General features: G+C 37.5%; 1 protein-coding gene across 6 annotated transcripts in view; it reads left to right on the plus strand.

Annotated features, from left to right (window-relative positions):
- The window catches only part of USP45 (ubiquitin specific peptidase 45), an 88,760-nt gene that overhangs the window by 37,697 nt on the left and 30,866 nt on the right, over positions 1–20,197 (plus strand). The gene's annotated exons all lie outside the window — the stretch shown is intronic.

Here is a 20,197-nt window from a genome sequence, read left to right on the forward strand (position 1 = left end):
GATCTCATATTTGTCCTCAAACCTTCCCCTCTTCTAAATTTTCCTGTTGAGAGAAACGTTGCCTTTCTAATCATATTTTAGAGTCTTAGAATCTAAGTGTCATCCTCAGCTTCTCACTCACACTACTCCCAAAAGTCTTTTCTAAATTCACAACTTCTCATATACATCCCCTTCTTTTCACTCATGTAGAAGCCGTGCTGGTGCAGGACCTGAAACATAAGAAAAAACTCAGAAATTTCATTACAAATAATTACAAAAATGCATAAAATGTCCAGTGATCAACCTACCAAAGCACATAAAAGACTCATAGATTCAATTACAAAGTGCTTCTTAAATAAATAAAGAACAACTTAAAATAGCGGGAGGAATAATCAGTGCTCCTGGGTAGGGTACTGGCTGTTTGCTGCCAACTGTAGGTGAGTGGCCTGTAGTCTGGAAAACACAAATCTGACAGAAGAGACTGCAGGGACTAGATTTAGGGCCCAACTTTAAGAGAATAAAATATCCTTAGCTCTGTTTGGATTCAGATAATTCAGTTTTCCAACCATGCAGTATCAAATCCACCTCATAGCCAGACTTGGGAATAGCCAGGTGGGTAACATTCCCTTTCAAAGGAACATAATGGGGAAACTGAGCCAGGAGGATCCCATCTTAGACTTGTTATAAAGAAGACCCCAGACTCAATTCCAAAGACTGGTGTCTCAAAGACTTTTTATTAAAGAGGTTGAAGTGGGTCCTTTCGATTCTCAGGAGAAGCAGGCATACCTACTTGGAAGGGGAGAGTGCGCTGAGTACAGAAGCAAGAGCAAGCTTTATAGTTAGTAATTGCCCTAACTCTTCCCTTCTGGATCAGGATTGGTCCTAAGCCTTCTAGGTTACAATCTTTCTTATATGCCCTGTTCATATATTATATATACATGGGATCCCCACTCCTTAACATACATTTTTTGCCTAGAATTGTGTTGTCACTCCCCCCCGGATGGAGAAGTTAGCCTGTCTGTGCTGATTTCTTATCTACTTATGTGGAAACTTAACTCTTTTATTTCTCACAGACTGAGGCTAAAATTGTCCTCTTAGCTCTTCCCAGTGCTGACTTCCCACCAGTATCACATTCTTTGAGTAACTTGTGGCATTTCTCTCACATGGTGAATTATTGATTTTCAATGGATTATGACCCATCAGACAACTCAAAATAAAATCCTATGAACTTTTACCCCAAACAGCAAGTTTCACTAATCACAGTTTAGGAAAAACTTTTCCAGGATTTACATCTCAAGTTTAAATTTGTCCTGGTATAAAAAACCAACCGTTAGAGATTATTCCTATATAATTGCAAATTCTTAGCAAGACAAAACCCAAACAAGCTTTTTGGCAAGTTTACACATTAAAAAAATAACCAGCAATAGCCAAATTATTTTAGCAGTAACCAAATTATGAAAAGTTGCTTGACATACCTTTGACAAAAGTTACAAAAGGTACAAAAAGTTCACCAATTAGAAACTTGAAACAAATCCACTACCAATCAGGTGACTTCAATTTTGCTAAATTCATTTCCAGATTACTTTACACGGAGAATCAACATCTCATCATTAATAGTTAAAACTACAAATTTAAAAGAGCATGCTTTCCCAAGTTCGGAAGCTAGCTTCTTTACCTTGAGCAGGATGTGCTGACCCTGGGTGATACTTCCAGGCAAAGGTTGCCGTAGGGCCCAAGGCCATTGCCAGGGAGGCCCACACTGTAGCTGCTGCCCCCTCCTTCCTTTCCCAAGTGGGGGAGGGCTGAATCAAAGATGAGGGATAAAGGGTGAAATTCTCTTCTCCTGTGAGAGGGGTTAATAGATACCCTCTTGACTCGAGGGAAGGGAGTGGGAGAAAGGAGTGACCAGGGTTGTAAGGAGGAGTTAAAAACTCCTTAATAATCAATCACAAAACCTCCAGAATTTGTCGAGATAGTTTTAGCTGTTCTAACTTTTCCCTGTAACCTCCATGAAGGAGGATTCAGGGGTGTAGAGGGAAGGGAGTAAGTAAGCCTCAGGGAACTAAAAAGCAACTGCAGTTTTCCCCAATTCCCTAGTGCCAAGAGAATTGACAGAATTGGGCACATACTTGCGGATAGGACATCTGTCCTTGTCCTCTGTACTGCAGAAGGTGTACCCAGGTCCATGGCCTTGAACTGATCCTGTGGACCGAGAGCCTGAGAGTGTCAGGCCAAGTGCAAGACAGCCTCATAACTGTCTGCCCAAAAGGCACTTCCAAGCCTTGGTGCTTGGAGAGTAACCCCAACTGCAAAGCAAGAAAGGAGGTGGGGCAGGGTAGGCTTATGTACCTTCCAGTCTTGGGTAGAGAAGAACTTGGGGTTAGGCAGTGTCCCCATATGGGCCACCACTGGGACCCTAAAATCACAGCATGCGAGTCCTGTAAGAAAGATTTCAACCCAACCTTGCTTTCAGCCAAAAATAAGGTTTATTAAAGATCTGCCATATTAGCCAGACTCTTAAGGAATCTGAGCATCTGTGGACTATTGGCTAGATTGTAAAAATCTGAGCAGTGGCTAGATTATAGGAATCAGAGCCAGGAGCTATACTCTTAGCCAAACAAGAGGTAGAAGCAATTAAAAAAAAGATAAATAACTTGATTTCATGTTACTAAAAAGCCTCTATATAGACAAAATTAATGCACCTGGGAGAAGAGAAGTGGTTGAATGGAAAAAAAATTTTTGGTATCAAATTTCTCTAATAAGAATTCAATATCTATATATGTGTGTATATGTGTGACTAAAAATAGCCATCCCCAAAAGATATGAACAAACTTCTCAAAAGAAGAATTGCAAAGTATTCACAGTCACAAGAAAGAATGCTCCAAGTCACTCATAACAACAGAAATGCAAAACAAAACAACCCTGAGGTTTTACCTCATACTCTGCAAATTGGAAAAAAATGATTAAAAAATGGCAATGGTCAATGTTGGAGGGGTTGTAGAATAATAAGAATGTTCTTGGTGGAGCTCTGATTTGCTTCAACCATTTTGGAAAACAATTTGGAATTAAAATGTCCATACTCTTTGAGTCTGAATCTGAGTTACTGGGCTTATACCCCTAGGAAGTCATCATTAAGAAAGGCTCCATACGCCTCAAACTTTTTATAACAGCACTTTTTATAATAACAAAGAATTGGAAGCATAGTAGATCCCCATCAGTTTGGTAATAGCTAAAAGCAAATTGTGGTACATGCATGTGATGGAATATTACTGTGTTGTAAGAAAAGATGTGTGTGATGAATACCAAGAAAACATACATAGTATAATTTAAATGAAAAAGATGAAAAATGAATGTAATGAAATTATAACAATCAAGCAGGACTGGAATGGAGAGATATTTGAAGACACTCCCAATCCACCCCTTTGTGGAAGTGGAGGGTCCACAAGTGTTTCATATTGCATGTGTTTTGGGACTTCTTCAGTATATCAATCAGTTTTTGCTGATTTTTAATTTTCCTTTTAAAAAAATAGTATTGTATGGGATGGTTCTTTAGGAGGGGGAGTAGGAAGGATACTTGGGATAACTGTGATAATATAAGAAACAGAAGAAATCAACAAAAGCTTATTTTTTAAAAAACTAAAGCAGTGCTCCAGTGTATTTCCAGACAAATCTCCTATTCCTCTTGATTCCTCTTAACTTTTCACATTTGAATTTTGCTATTTCATTAATTTTAAGAGAAAAATCTGGAATACCAGGTAGTACCTGGTTTTATAAGTGGGAACCCATGCAAGGGCTCTTCAAATGCCTTAGTACTTCCTACCTTTCCATTCTTCTTATATCTTATTCCTTCCCTGCTATCCAATGACACTGGCCTCCTTGGTGTTTCTCACATATAACACTCCATTTCCTGTCTCCAGACATTTTCACTAGCTATCCCCAGTGCCTGGAACACTCTGCTTTCTCATCTCCATTTTCTGACTTCCTGGCATCCTTTAAGTCCTAGCTAAAATCCCACCTTCTGTAAGATGTCTTTCCTGATCCCTCTTAATGCTAGTGCCTTCCTTCTCTGATTATCTCCAGTTTAGCCTTTACAGATCTTATTTGTATGTTGTTGTGTACTTGTCTCTCCTATTAGACTGTGAGCTCATTGAGAGTTTGCTTTTTGAAGTATCTGCAGCACTTAGTATAGTACCAGGCACATAGTAGACACTTAATAAATGCTTGCTGACTACCTGTACTTCTTCCATCGTGTGCTTGGCTTTTCTATTATTTGTGCGCTTTTATGAAAAGAGGTAGGGTAAGCAACATAGGAAGAAGAGCTCTTGGCTACGAGAGCTTCCATCCATCACTTAAAGCAATACAGCTGTGCTCTTTTCTTCTTTGAATCTTCTGTATAATTCTCTTCCTCTAAACCATCGGTTAATCCAATTCAAGTTGGAGGCTATGATATTGACCTGCTATTTCTGCCTCCCGATCCTCCACCCTCCTACTCACACATATGTGTGTGTGTGTGTATATATGTGTGTGTGTGTGTGTGTATACATATATGAGATTTTTTTTAATTTTAATTTTTAATTAATTAATTTATTTTTAGTTTTCCACATTCCCTTCCATAATGGAATGTGGAGTTTTCAATTTTCTCCTCTTCCCCCTCCTGAAGACAGCATGCAATTTGATATAGGCTCTACATATACATTCGTATGTTTAATAGTCATGTTGTAAAGAAGTATTAGAACCAATGGGAGGAACCACGAGAAAGAAGAAACAAAACAACAGAAAGAAAAAAGATCAAATAGTATGTTTCAATCTACATTCCGACTCCGTAGTTCTTTCTCTGCATGTGGATAGCATTTTCCATCATGAGTCTTTTGGAGTTGTCTTAGATCCTTACATTGTTGAAAAGAGCCAAGTCTGTGAAAGTTAGTTATCACACAGTGTGACTGTTACTACATACAGTGTTCTGGTTCTGTTCACTTTACTCAGCATCAGTTTATGTAAGTCACGTTTTTCTGAAGTTTTTCTGTTCATCATTTCTTATAGCACAGTAGTATTCATATACCACAACTTGTTCAGCCATTCCCCAATTGATAGGCCTCTTCTCAATTTCCAGTTCTTTGCCACCACAAAAATAGCTGCTATAAATATTTTTGTACACGTGGGTCTTTTCCCATTTTTATGATCTCTTTGGGGTATAGACCTAGAAGAGGTATTGCTGGGACAAAAGGTATGCACAGTTTTATAGCCCTTTGGGCATAGTTCCAAATTGCTCTCCAGAATGGTTGGATCAGTTTACAACCCCGCCAACAATTCATTAGTGTTCCAAGTTTCCTACATCTTCTCCAACATTTATCATTTTCCTGTTTTGTCATGTTAGCCAATCTGATAGGTGTGATGTGGTACCTCAGAGTTGTTTTGATTTGCATTTGTCTAATCAGTAGTGATATAGAGCATTTTTTCATGTGACTGTAGATGGCTTTAATTTCTTCATCTGAAAACTGCCTGTTCATGTCCTTTGACCATTTATTAATTGAGGCCATGTATATATTTTTTAAAATTTTGTTGAAAGATTGGTATTATGGAGAATAGATGATGAAATACACTTCCTTCATATTTGAAGTGAAAGGTTGGTGATTTCAGATAGCAGAATGTTACATGCCCTGCTTTTTAGATAATTACATCTGTTATTTTTGCTTAATTATTTTTTTTAACAATGGAATAATTCTTTAGGGCATAAAGTGTGTCTGGTATAAAAAAGAAAAACAAAAAATTTTTTAAAAAAGAAGTAGACCATATTTTATCCTTTATATTCCACAGATACTTGGTACACTGTAGGAAGCAACTTGGTGTGAAATGAGTGGAAGATTTAGATTTGAATTCCAGCCCTACCACTTAATAGCTGTATGAGCTGGATCATTTATTTACTTCAGTATCCTCATTTGAAAAATGGAGGTAGTAATACCTGTATTGTCTGATTAACATGGTTGATATGATCATCAAGTGAAATGATGTATAGAAAATAGATTTTGTCAGTTTTAAAGCATTATATAAATGTAAACTTTTATTATTATATAGTCAATAAATTAGTAGGTATTTGAATGAAAGAGCAGAAAAATTGCTTTTAAATATGTATATATGTATTTTATTTTTGCACGTGAAAGAGTGCCTATACCAATCAAAACTTGGGGCTTCTCATGTAATCGCAGCTTACATTTTAATAACTTATAAAGTTGTAAGGTTATAACAAGCTGTAGCAATATTTGCTAGGTAATAAATGCTGTAGCTATTTTGTTTGTTGTGGAGGAATGGGTATTTTTAACCTACATTTTTTTGTTTGTTTTTGTTTTGGTGAGGCAATTGGGGTTAAGTGACTTGCCCAGGGTTGTAAGTGTCAAGTGTCTGAGGCTGGATTTGAACTCAGGTCCTCCTGACTCCAAGGCCAGAGCTCTATCCACTGTGCCACCTAGCTGTCCCTTTACCTACATTTTCTGTCAGAGAATCCACAAGCAATAGGAAGTCAAAATTGCATTATTTTCTTGGATCGTGATAGTATACTTATTTACTTAGGTGAAAAGAAGTTCTCGTCTCTAGCTCAAATGGTGTCATAGATGCAAAAAAAGGACATCATAGAGTATCTCACTGAGTATAAGAACCGTTGTTACCTTGAATTCTTCATGGAGTAGAAATTAGGTGATTTTTACAGTATAGAACTGTTAGTTTCCTCAACAATCTTGAACATTCATTATTTCATTATTTTTTATAATAATAAAAATGGAAAAGAATCATTGTAAATGTTTAACAACCATTTCAAACACAGTAAGACCACTTGATTTTTATATTTCTTGCTATCTATAGAATTTCTTTGTTTGAATTTCTGAATCAGCCAAAACTAAGCATGGCAAATACTTTGAAAGAAAAAAGGACAAATAGAAAGCAGCATTTGAAATAGTAAGCAGTAGTATATACTTAATTAATAACTAGACAAAGTAGTTCATATCTCTTCCCCATAAGCTTAAACCATTATAGTGTTGTATTTTATACAGGATGCCCCAGAAGTCTCACTGCCATTTTAAGCTACTAAAGCTATGTAAGTTACTAAAGCTTAAAACTGCACTGAGACTTTTGAGGTACCCTGTGTGTGACATCAGTAGCACAATCAGTGTCATCCCAATAACCTATTTTTGTCCTATAGGTAGCACTTCTTTTTTGACATGTTTCTGAAGTCCCTCTTTGTAGCATATGCTGAATTACATATATGGGCAAGAAATATAAAGAAACTTTTTGAAAGAAAAAAAGAGTGAGTCTACTCATAGCAACTGTTTGTTGTCTGGTACTAATTCATCCACTGTTAATTTTGTTAGTATTGCAGCTGTCAGGCGTTTGTTGGGCCATATTGTAAACATAGCTACAGGGTCCTTCTGGTTTTTTTCCACTGTTCTGGATATTAAGACCACAGACTTTTGGCTTACATGGCAACTTTATGACTGATCAAATTTTCTGTACTAAGAGAATACATGTTTATTTTATTACACTTGATTGACTTTTACTTTATATGAGGGACAGTTAGAGTTGTCATTAAGCATTTATTAAGTGCTTACTATATTCCGGGCACTGTGCTAAGAGCTACCAGAGGTGGGGAACCTGAGGCCTCAAGGCCACGTGTGGCCTTCTAGGTCTTTGGGTGTGGCCTTTTCACTGAGTCCAAGTTTTACCCAACAGATCCTTTTATTAAGGGGATTTGTTCTGTGAAGTTTGGATTCAGTCAGAGGGCCACACTTGGGGACCTAGTGTGTTACATATGGCCTTGAGGCCACAGGTTCCCCACCCCTAGAACAGCATAACACCATCAGAGATATGAAGTTAGAAGGAACCTTAGAGTCTGTCCAGTCCAATCCCTACAGTTTACAGGTGAAGAAACTGAGGCCCATAGAGATTAAATTAATTGCTAGATGAAATCACACAGCTAATGAGTGTCAGGGCTGGGTTTCATATTCAGGTCCTGTAGCTCCAAGTTCACCAGACTTTCCATCTCTATTCTTAGTATCTGGTGAGTGGAGATATATTAACTTGAAGCACAGCATTATGAGTACAGCCTAAAGAATGTTGTTGGCTTAGAAAGAGAGTGAGTAAATGTTTACTTAAGGCCCAAGTCATGCAGAACATTAAGTGATGTAGTATGGAGGCTTACAAAAAAGTAAGACTTAAGTCTTGTTCTGTGGAGAACTGGTACATAAAAGAGGGAAACTGAACTAATTTTTGAAGGAAGGATATAAGTAAAATTATATGTTTAGTCTCACAATATTATTAGCCTATAGAAAATCAAAAAGAAGAAATAGAACTTAATATAGCTCATATACAGGGGAAGGTCTAATCTAAGAAGGGTAAGTTCTTAAGTTATAACAGTAACAATTGTATCACTTAAATCAGGTTGTGAAAGAAAGGATAAGAAAACACCTATCCATTTATAGTTAAAGTTATAACTTAACCCAGTATGTGGTAAGGTAGTAATATATCGTCAATATTTTGTAGTTGCTGCTTTATCTCATTAGTGTAGCTTTCTCTCTGATTATACAAATCATAACTCATCAATACCTCATTTGCCATCTGTGCCCATGTCTTTCCATAAATTTTCATAGAAAATCTGTCCAGTGTCTGTCTTTCATCCCATGGATCCCAGAGCAACATTTGGACTTTCTGTTTGTTATCCTTCAGCATAGCTTCATGACCAGTACATCTCCTTTTCTAATGACACATTTATTGGATGATCCTTATGCTACATCTTACTTTGAGTTGTTATTGGAAATATGCTGCAGTTTGCTTAGTCTTACCATGTATCTCTTCAGTACCCTTTACTTCACCTATAATTTTGATTTGTCAGAGGCTTATAGGGTTATGGGTGAGGAGCTGGAAGGGTCATCAGAGATCATATGAAGAAGTGCTCTAACTCACTTTTGATTAGAGAAATGCAAATAAAAGAACTCTGAGGTACCACCTCACACCTATCAGATTGCTAATTTGACAAAAAAAAAAGGAAAATGATAAATGTTGGAGAGGATGTGGGAAGATTGGGACACTAATGTACTATTGGTAAAGTTTTGAATTGATCCAGCCATTCTGGAGAACAATTTGGAACTATGCTCAAAAGGCAACCAAATTGTGCATACCCTTTGATCTAACAGTACCACTACTAGGCCTGTATCCCAAAGAGATCATAAAAAAGGGAAAAGGACCTACATGTGCAAAAATATTTACAGCAGCCCTTGTCATGGTGGTGAAATACTGGAAATTGAGGGGATGCCTATAAATTGGAGAGTAGCTGAACAAGTGGTATGTGAATGTAATGAAATACTATTGTGCAATAAGAAATGATGAACAGACAGATTTAAGAAAAACATGGAAAGATTTGTGCAAACTGATGCAAAGTGAAATGAACAGAACGAGGAAAACTTTGTACATAGTATCAGCCACATTGTGTGATGATCAACTATGAATGACTTAACTCTTCTCAGCAACACAATGATCCAAGACAATACACAGGACCCATGATGGAAAATGCTATGTACATCCAGATAAAGACCTTATGGACTCTGAATGCAGATCAAAGCATACTTTTTTCACTTAGTTCTTTTTTGTGGGTTTTTTTTCCTTTTGATCTATTTCTTCTTTCACAACTGTGACTAATATGGAATTGTGTTTTACATGATAGCACATGCATAACCTATATCAAATTGCCTGCCATTTTAGGAAGAGAGGAGAGGAAGGAGGGAGAAAAATTTGGAAACTCATCTTGTAAAAGTGAATGCTAAAAAATTGTCTTGATATGTATTTGGCGAAAAAATTAAATGCTATTAGAAGGCCATTACAATAATCCAGGCAAGAATTGATAGGTCAGTAGATGTGAAGGATTTGACAACTGATTCAGTATGGAGTGAGGAGACCAGGATCATACAGGTATTTTGAAACTGAGAGAGTGGAAGGATGAGGGGTATATTCATCAGACATAGGAAAGTCTGGAAACAGTGTATTTGGAAGGAAAGGTGAGTTTTGAATATATTGGATTTAAGATGTCTCCAGGACATCTAGTTTGAAATGGCAATTGGTAATATAGGACAAAACCCTATGGGAGAGACAAATGCTGATGCATTCGCATCATCTTCATAGCGATGATAATTAAACCCATGGGAGCTGATGAAGTTACCAATAAAGTATATAGAAAGAGAAAAGAAGAAGGACTAAGAACCTTGGGGAAAACCCACAGTTAGAAGGTATTGTATGGATAATCAGCAAACAGAGGAAACTGAAAAGAAGTGGTCAAACAAGTACTGGAAAGAGTAGTGTTACAAAAACACAGTAGTTTCCGAGAAGAGAGGCTTGGTCCCCAGTGTCGTGTAGGTAAGAAGGATGAGAACTGAGAAATAATAAGAGATAATCAAATTGGGCTATTAAAAGATCATTCGTAACTGAGGAGGACATTTTCTGTTGAGTGATGAAGTTAGAAGCCAGATTTCAAAAGGTTGAGGAGTAAGTGAGGGTAGAGGAAGTGGAGGCAGCAAGTGTAAACATGTTCTTCAAGGTCTTGACTAAGAAAGGAATGAGAGATCTGTTGGACACTAGCTTGAGAGGATGATTGGTTCTATGGAAGGGTTGTTTTCTTTTTTTTCCTTTTTTTTTTTTAGATGGAGGGAACTTGGCCATTTTTGAGGGCATTAGGGAGGGAGAGGTTGAAGATTTGAGAGAGTTAGGGGAGATGATTGAAGGTGGAATCTGCTAGAGAAGATGGGAGGGGATGAATTCAAATGTACTTATAAGGAGGTTGATCTTGGCAAGGACAAGGGACTCCTCTTTGGCAAAGATTTGGCAAAGATTATTCTGCATAAGAAAGGCATAGAAACTAGGAAATGCACACACCAAAAAACTCTTAGCTTCAGAGGTCAAAAGGTTGAGATTGAGAAGGATGAATTGAGCTGCATGAGAAGTTCTACAGAATGCCAAATGTTTGTTTTACTGTCTTAGAAATACCATTATAAATGAAATCCATACGCTTATTTTTACTGTATCTAAAGTTATTGCTTACAGCTGTTGAACTGAACAAATCTTAAACAAACTTCAGTCCTTCAAGAATGATTCAGTGAGCCGTGTTATGTATGTACTAGACCCTGCACAAGGTGCTGGGCAAAAAAAAAAATGAAACATTTCCCTGTGTTCTACTAGGAGAAAACAACATTTATATAGAGAAGTAAATGCAGATATATATAAAGTTGTTTTCAGGGGCATGGTATTAGCAACTGGTAACTGATTTGCTAATTTGATAGCAACTGGTTGCTAACAGGAACAGGGGAAGAATAGATTTAGGTGGTATTTCTTTTAACAGTTTTCAAGGAAACAAAGAATACCGAAAGGCAACAGTGAGGTACAAGTGCATTACAGCCATTTTCAAGGCATGAAGATGATAGTCGGAATGTTGGATGAAGTGTGGTGTGTGAGGAATAGCAAGAAGACTAGTTTGGTGAACTGTGGATTGCCTGAGGGGGAGTAATTAATGGGAAAGTGTTTGAAAGATCTATTGGGTCCAAGTTGTAAAGGGTTTTAAAAGCTAAACAGAGGAAGTAATATTTTATCCTAGAGGTAATAAGGAGCCAGTGAAGTAGCATATTGAGTGGGGAATTTACATTGTCAAACCTACACTTTAGAAGCATTACCTTGACAGCTTTGTAGAAGATGAATTGGAATAGAGAGAGAGAGTTGAGGGAGGGGAGTCCAAATAAGAGGCCACACCTATAAAGATCTGGGGTGGTGGCTCTGTGAGTACAGAGAATATGAAGGTTTTTGTGAAGGTAAAAGACCTGACAACTGATTAAATATTTAATATTTAGGTGAAGGAGAGTGAAAATTGGAGTACGACAGTGTAATTGCAGATCTAGGCAATTAGATGGGTTGTGGTGCCCTCAACAGAAATAAGGAAATTAAGGATTCTGGGTTTGAGGGTGGAAATCAGTTTTGTACTTGTTGAATTTTAGATGCCTACAAGACATTCAGTCTGAAATATTTAATAAGCAGTTAGAGAAGTACAACTAGAGTTAAGGAGAAAGACTAGAACTGGATGTAAAGATTTGAAGGTCATCTGCATAGGTTCACTTATCAGTCAACAAGAATTTAAGTGACTGCTTTTTTGTCAGGCACTAAGCTAGATGCTGGAGGTACAAAGAACAAAAAAAAAGAAACCATTTTACTCTTAAGGATCTTATATTCTATCAAGGGAGACAGTATGTACATATGTAAGTATTTACAGAGTAAACACAAGGTAATTATAGAGGGAGGACACTAATAATTGGCTTCAAGAAAAATTTCATATAGAAGGTGGTGTTTGAGTTTCATTTTGGAGAATGGAGTCCGTGAGGCAGAAATGAGAAGTGATTGCATTCTGGACATGAGGGAAGACTAGAGAGAAAGACTGGAGATAAATTGTCTGAGGAACACAGGGAAGGCCATTTTCCAGAAGGAGTTTGTCCAGTGAAGCTAGAAAGATGTTGGGGCCACATTGTATAAGACTTTAAAAGCTAAACAGCAGAAGAATTTCTGTTTTATCCTAGAGTTAAGAGAAAGTCACTGGAATTGATTGAGTAGAGGAAAGACCTGGTCAGATCTGTATTTAAGGAAAACCAATTAATTAATAAGCTTTTATTAAGCACTGTGTTCCAGGCATTGTATTAAGTGCTGGGGATACCAAAAAAAGGGCAAAAAAAATAGTTCTTTACTTTCAGATGCGTGAGATAAGATAATCTTAGAGGGAAAGGTACTAGAAGCTGGAGGGACCTGGAAAGTCCTGCTCTGAGGAGGGTGGCATTAGATTTGAATCTTGAAGGAAGCAATGGATTCTAAAAGGCAAAGGTGAAGAGTGAGAACATTCTAGACTTGCAGGACAGCAAATGCAAAGGCATGGAGACAGGAGATAGTTTCATGTGTAAAGAAAAAAGCAAGTAGGCCAGGGAGACCAGACAGCAGTGAATGGAAAGGAGAAAAGTATAAGAATATTAAATATGTAGGAAGGAGCCAGGTTGTGGAGCAAAGTTAAATGCCAACAAATCAGCATTTATATGAATCTGAAGGAAGTAGGGAATCATTAGTATTTAACTAGTAGATGGTGTGACATGGTCAGAACTATGTCTTAGGAAAAATCACTTTGGCAGCTCTTTGGGTGGATAGATTAGGAGTAGGAAAAGATTTGAGATAGAGAGACCAGTGAGAAGGCTCATAAACTGGAGATGATAAAGTCCTGATCTAGAGTGGCTGCTACAAAAGTGGGGAGAAGGGAATGTACACACAAGAGATATTGCACAAGTAGAAATGTCACTTTCTAAATACAAAACAAAACTACTTTGTCTACAATATTTTAATAGTTTATAAAGCAAAGTTTTGTCACTTGTAAAATGCTACATAAATGTGAGTGATGGCTTTTTTTTTTGAAATGTGATATTCCATGTACTTCAGAGAAATTCTCATACAATACCAAAGCACTGTTACCAAAAAATTGAGGGCAGCTCTCTTATTTATAAAAGTAATCCTAGTGAGCTTTCATTCCTAACTACGTTCTTCCCACTCTTTCCCCATTTCTCACCTCCCCCCGAAAAACAAAAACACTGTAGTTTTATTTGGAAAGCAAAGCAATATCAAGGAAAAATAGCAATTATAAAAATAAAGAAAAATTAGATCATATTGATCATACAAATCTGACAGCTAAAAGATGTGCTTGTCTTATCTAAAATATGCTTCTGGCAAAAGTGGAGGACCCTAAGATGGTAAATTATGTTGACCATTCACATATGTGATGACATATGGAAGTTAGTCCTAATATACAGAAACCTGTTGTATGGTGCCAGCAATGAAGTATGAGAGCAGGTTGAATTTTGTAATGGGCACAAGAAGATAACAGCTAAAAAATGTTCAAATCATGATATAAAAAGATAATCTAATTCCTTGGATTTTCTTTCTTTCTTTTTTTTTAAATGTCACCTTTCATTTTTATCTCACCTTAATTTCTAAACCAAGAATAAAAGAAAGTGGAAAAAGCAATGCAGCAAAACCATACAACACATCAGCCAAGTCTTAGTCCTTGATTCTCTGGGTTATTATAATTACAGTATTCACTTTGTTGTTATCTTCTCTTTGTATTTACAATGGTTTAGTCAATCAACAGGCATTTTTTTTTAGGCATTTAATAAATGTTTATTCTCTTTCCTGAATTCAATGGGAAAGACAAACATGTACAAAACTACATATATGCAAAGTAAATACAAAAGGAGATAAAGCACTAACATCTGAAGGATCAGTAAAGGCTTTATGAAAAAGGTGGCACATGGGCTGGGTCTTAAAGGATGCAAAGGGTTTTTTTTATCTTTTTTAAAAAATTTTTATTTTTTAAATTTTTTTTTCCATATGCTTTTGAGTTGAAAATTTTTCTCCCTTTTTCTCCCCCCCACCCTCCCCAAGACAGTGCACAATCTGACATAGGCTTTACATTTACATACCCATTAAACATATTTTCACATTAGTGAAGTTGTAAGTAAAAATTAAAACCAATAGGAGGAACCATCAGAAAGATGGAACAAAACTCAACAGAAGGTAAAAATAAGTGAGAGCGATTCGACTTCCATAGTTCTTTCTTTGGATGTGGACAGTATTTTCCATCCCGAGGCCTCTGGAGATGTCTTAGAGCCTCGTAATACTGAGAAGGGTTCAGTTTAACATTCTTAGTCATTGCATAACATGGCTGCTATTGTGTACAAAGTCCTTGGTTCTGCTTACTTCACTCAGCATCAGACCATATAAGTCTTCCCAGGTTTTTCTGAAGTCAGCCTTCAACAGGCATTTTTTTTAATTGCCTATTATGTGCCAGGCACTGTGCTAAGCCCTAGGCATACAAAGAAAGGCAGAAAACAGCCCCTGCTCTCAAGGAACCCACCATCTAATGGGGGAAGACAACATACAAATGACTAGAAACAAGATACATAAATTGAAGATAATCTCAAAGGGAAGACACTAAGATTAAGGGGGATTAGAAATGGCTTTTTGAAGAAAGTGCAACTTATAGCTGAGACTTGAAGGCAGCCACAATGAAGGAGAGAGTTCTAGGTGTGAGAGACAGCCAGTGAAAATGCCTGGAGTCAGGAGGTGGTGTTGTATGCAAGGAACAGCAAGGAGGCCAGTGGTGTCACTAGATCACAGAGTACATGGGAGTGAGTTACGGATTAAAAAGACTGGTAGGTTAGGAAAGGCTTTATAAGCTAAACAGGATTTTATATTTAATCCTGGAGGCAAAAGGGAGCCAGTAGAGTTTATTATTTATTTATTTATTGTGTGTTATGTATTATTATTATTATCATTTATTATTATTATTATTATTTAGTATAGCATGGTTAAACCTGTACTTTAGGAAGATCATTTTGACAGCGTATGAGGAGGGACTTGAGATAGGAAGAACGGGGAGCAGCCTACTGCAATAAGTCAGGTATCCTACACCAAGGGTGGTAGCATTGTCAGAGGAGAGAATGGGACATATACAACAGATATTGTTAGAAAGATAGAAACAATGAGACATGGCATTTGGTTGGGGGAGGGAGGAGTAAAAGAGAATGAGGAGTTAAGCATGACATCTAGGTAGGGAGCCTGAATGACTAGAAGGATGACAATACCTTTGACATTGTATATAGTCACTACATATTTTCTAACAGGGCAGTAATATCCCATTATATTTATATACAGAATTTATTTGGTCATTTACCACTTGATGAGTATCTACTTTGTTTCCAATTCTTTACTACTACAAGTTACTATGACGATTTTGACATATATGGGACCTTTTCTGTTTGTTTACCTCCTTGGAGTATGTATATTGGAATGGGATCTTTAGTCAAAGTATATATATATTTTATAGTCACTTTTTAAGAATAATTCCAGGGGCGGAGCCAAGATGGTGGAGTGAAAGCAGCAACTTGCTTGAGCTCTCCCCCAAACCCCTCCAAAAACCTATAAAAATTGGCTCTAAGCAAATTCTAAGGCAGCAGAACCCACAAAAAGACAGAGTGAAACAAATTTCCAGCCCAAGACAACCTGCATGATTGATCAGAAAGGTATATTGCACCAGACTGGGAGCAGAGCAAAGCGCGGTGTGGGCATGCAGGTCGCAGCAAACCTGGAGTAGGCCTCAGAGGACTGAATTGCGGGCAGCTGCAGCAGTTTCCACATTCCTTAATCCAGGAATGCCAAAGACAACTTAGCAAGTCAGTGGGAAAAGTCTGTTTCTTCGGTGCTGAGAGAGGAAGATGGGGTCTCAGCTTCAGTTCCCTGAGAACTCAGCCCGGGGGTGGGCAGCTGCTTCCTAAGCTTCCCGCCCACAGACTGAGGGGGAATTGAGTGGCTGATCAGAGGGGTATTGCAGGGATCTCTCTGCTGGTGCTGAGGCAAGAATCTCTTGCTTTACCTGTGCTTGGATCTGGGTCACAGTTCTGGAAGGGGGTCCTCAGGTGAGGAGGAGTGCTGGCACTGTGGAGCTTGTAGTGGCTGTGGACAGGAAACCTTCTTCACAGTTCCAGGACAGAAAGGAGTGCTTATGGTCACTAATAGACCATAGCACAGGCCAGGAAAAGAGTAAACACCTTGCCCCATATCATACCACCTTGCAAGAACTGAAAATTTACAAGTTCCTATAAGTGTCTCTGAAAACAGCTGTATAAATCCCCAAAGCTTGGGACAGTACATTCTCCACATTGGAAGCAGACTCTTACCTTAACAAAGAGTTTAAAACTCAAGTAATTGGCCGGGATCATGAGCAAGCAGCGCAAAAAGAGTCAGACTATATTATCTTACTTTGGTGACAAAGAAGATCAAAATATACAACTAGAAGAAGACAACAAAGTCAGAGCTCCTACATCCAAAGCCTCCAATAAAAATATGAATTAGTCCCAGGCCTTGGAAGAGCTCAAAAAGGATTTTGAGAAGCAAGTAAGAGAAGTAGAGGAAAAACTGGGAAGAGAAATGAGAGTGATGCAAGAAAATCATGAAAAACAAGTCAACAGCTTGCTAAAGGAGACCCAAAAAATACTGAAGAAAATAACACTTAAAAAATAGTCTAACCGAAATGGCAAAAGAGGTCCAAAAAGCCAATGAGGAGAAGAATGCCCTAAAAAGAAAAATGGTCCAAAAGCTTACTGAAGAAAATACTTCCTTAAAAATTAGAATAGAACGATTGGAAGCTAGTGACTTTATGAGAAATCAAGACACTGTAAAACAAATCCAAAAGAATGAAAAATTAGAAAACAATGTGAAATATCTCATTGGAAAAACAACTGACCTGGAAAATAGATCCAGGAGAGAGAATTTAAAAATTATTGGACTATCTGAAAGCCATGATCAAAAAAGAGCCTAGACATCGTCTTTCAAGAAATTATCAAGGAAAACTGCCCTGATATAGTAGAACCAGAGGGCAAAATAGAAATTGAAAGAATACACTGATCTCCTCCTGAAAGAGATCCCCAAAGGAAAACTCCTAGGAATATTGTAGCCAAATTCCAGAGTTCCCAGGTCAAGGAGAAAATATTACAAGCTGCCAGAAGGAAACAATTCAAGTACTGTGGAAACACAATCAGGATAACACAAGATTTAGCAGCTTCTACATTAAAGGACCACAGGACATGGAATATAATATTCCAGAAGGCAAAGGAGATAGGATTACAACCAAGAATCACCTACCCACCAAAACTGAGTATAATCCTTCAGGGGAAAAAATGGTCATTCAGTGAAATAAGGGACTTTCAAGCATTCTTGATGAAAAGACCAGAGCTGAATAGAAAATTTGACTTTCAAATACAACTCAAGTGGAACATGAAGAGGTAAACAGGAAAGAGAAATCATAAGAGACTTATTAAGGTTGAACTGTTTACATTCCTGCATGGAAAGATGATATTTATAACTCATAAGACCTTTGTCAGTATTAGGGTAATTGGAGGAAAAAAAATTATATGTATGTATGGATAGATAGATAGATAGATGGATGGTACAGGGTGAGTTGAAGATTAAGGGGTCATATCTGGAGAATAAAATTAAGGAATGAGAGAGGATTATATTCAGAGAAGAAGAAAGAGAGAGGTAGAATGGGGTAAATTATCTCACAAAAAAAACAGAAAAGAAAATGCTCTTACAGTGGGGGAGTAGGGGAAGGTGAGAGAGGATGAGTGAATCTTATTCTCATAGGATTTGGCTTAAGGAGAGAATAACATACACATTCAATTGGGTATGGAAATCTGTCTTACCCTACAGGAAAATAGGGGGAGAAGGGGACAAGAGAGCAGGGGATGATAGAGAGGGCAGATTGGGAAAGGGGTAATCAGAAGCAAGTACTTCTGAGGAGGGGCAGGGTCAAAAGAAAGAATAGAATAAATGGGAGGGCAGGATAGGATTAAGGGAAATAGAGTTAGTTTTTCACAACATGTCTACTATGGAAGTGTTTTGCATAACTGCACATGTATAACCTATATTGAGTTGCTTGCCTTTTCAATGAGGGTGGTTGGGGAGGGAGGAAGGGAGAAAATTTGAAACCTAAAGTTTTAAAAACATATGTTTAAAAAGAAAATGTTTTCACATGCTACTGGGAAATAAGAAATACAGGAAATGGGGTACAGAAGTCTGTCCTGCCCTACAGGAAAATAGAAGGGGAAGGGGATAAGAGATGGGGGGAAGAGATAGAAGAGACGACAGACTAGGGGAAGGGATATTCAAAATGCATGCCATCTTGGGGTATGGGGAGGGGTGAGATGGGGTGAAAATTTGAAACCCAAATCTTGTGGAAGTAAATATTGAAAACTGAAAATAAATAAATTTATATTAAAAAAAGAAAAAGAAAAAATAATTAAAAAAAAAAAGTAATTCCAAATTATTTTCCAGAATGGCTAGACCATTTCACAAATTAACCAGTATTATGGTGTAACTAGTTTATGTCTGTCTGTTTGTCTTAAAACTTTCAAGTCTTTTGTCATCTTTTCCAGTATGTTAGATTTCAGGTAAAACCTGGATTGTTTTGATTAAATGAAGGTGGAGAAATCACCTCACCATTTGAACTGGATCCTCTACAAATTTTTGTTATATAACCTCAGTTGGACCCAGGGTTGCTAGACAAGCCCACTATATCTTCCTTATCAACTCACTATCCTATTCTCCACAGCCATTCTTCCAAACCTTTTCATCCTTCCTCAAACCTACCATGATTCCCCTTCCCCCATTTCTCTCAGCTGAGAACCTTGCCTCATATTTTACAGAAGAATTGAGACTACTTGCCATGAACTCCCTCTTCTCCCCTTTTCCTCATCTTTTGCCACACAGGTGCCTTCTGCCACTTTCTCTATCTCACATAATGAAGTGGCCTTACTCCTCACCAAGACTAACCCTTCTGTTGTTCAATTGATTCTATTCCATCCCAGCTCTTCCAATAGACTGATTCCTTTGTTATCCCCACTTTTTCACTTATTTTCAATATTTCTCTCTACTGGGCTGAAGGAGGCAGTGGTCAAAAGCAAAGTACTGGTGATGAGGGGAAGGGAGAGAGGAGAAAGAAAAGCATAAATGGGGAAAAAAGGATGGAGAAAAAGAGATAGTAATCATAACTGTGAAAGCTGAATTGCTATCTTTTTTTTTCTCTTGAGTTTTGTTTCCTCTTTCTGATGGTTCCTCCTATTGGTTTAATTTTTACTTACAACTTCACTAGTGTGAAAATACGTTTAATAGGAATGTAAATGTATAGCCTATATCAGATTGTGCACTGTTTTGGAGAGGGAGAGGTGGGGAGGAAGGGGGAGGAAAAATTTTAAACTTTGAAAAGCGTATGGAAGAAATTGTTGATAAATCAAAATAAATTAATAAAATATGCAAAAAAAAATTCTACTGGCTCATTTCCTATTGCCTACACACATACCCATGTCTTTCTTATCCTGAAAAAACCCTCACTTGACCCTTCTGACCATTCCGTCATCTTGTATCTCTTCTGCATTTTGTAGCTAAACTCGAAAAGGTTGTCTGTGATGTGTGCCTCTGCTTTCTCTCTTTTCACTCTCTTAACTTCTTAAAATCTAGCTTCCAACCCTACCATTCCACTGAATCTACTTTCTCCAAAGTTACCAATGATCTCTTGCCAAATCCAATGGTCTTTTCTTGGTTTTCATTCTTCTTGACCTCT

This window comes from Phascolarctos cinereus, unplaced genomic scaffold, assembly GCF_003287225.1.
Source record: "Phascolarctos cinereus isolate Bilbo 61053 unplaced genomic scaffold, phaCin_HiC Scaffold_5;HRSCAF=322, whole genome shotgun sequence".
In the NCBI taxonomy this organism is placed as follows: domain Eukaryota; kingdom Metazoa; phylum Chordata; class Mammalia; order Diprotodontia; family Phascolarctidae; genus Phascolarctos; species Phascolarctos cinereus.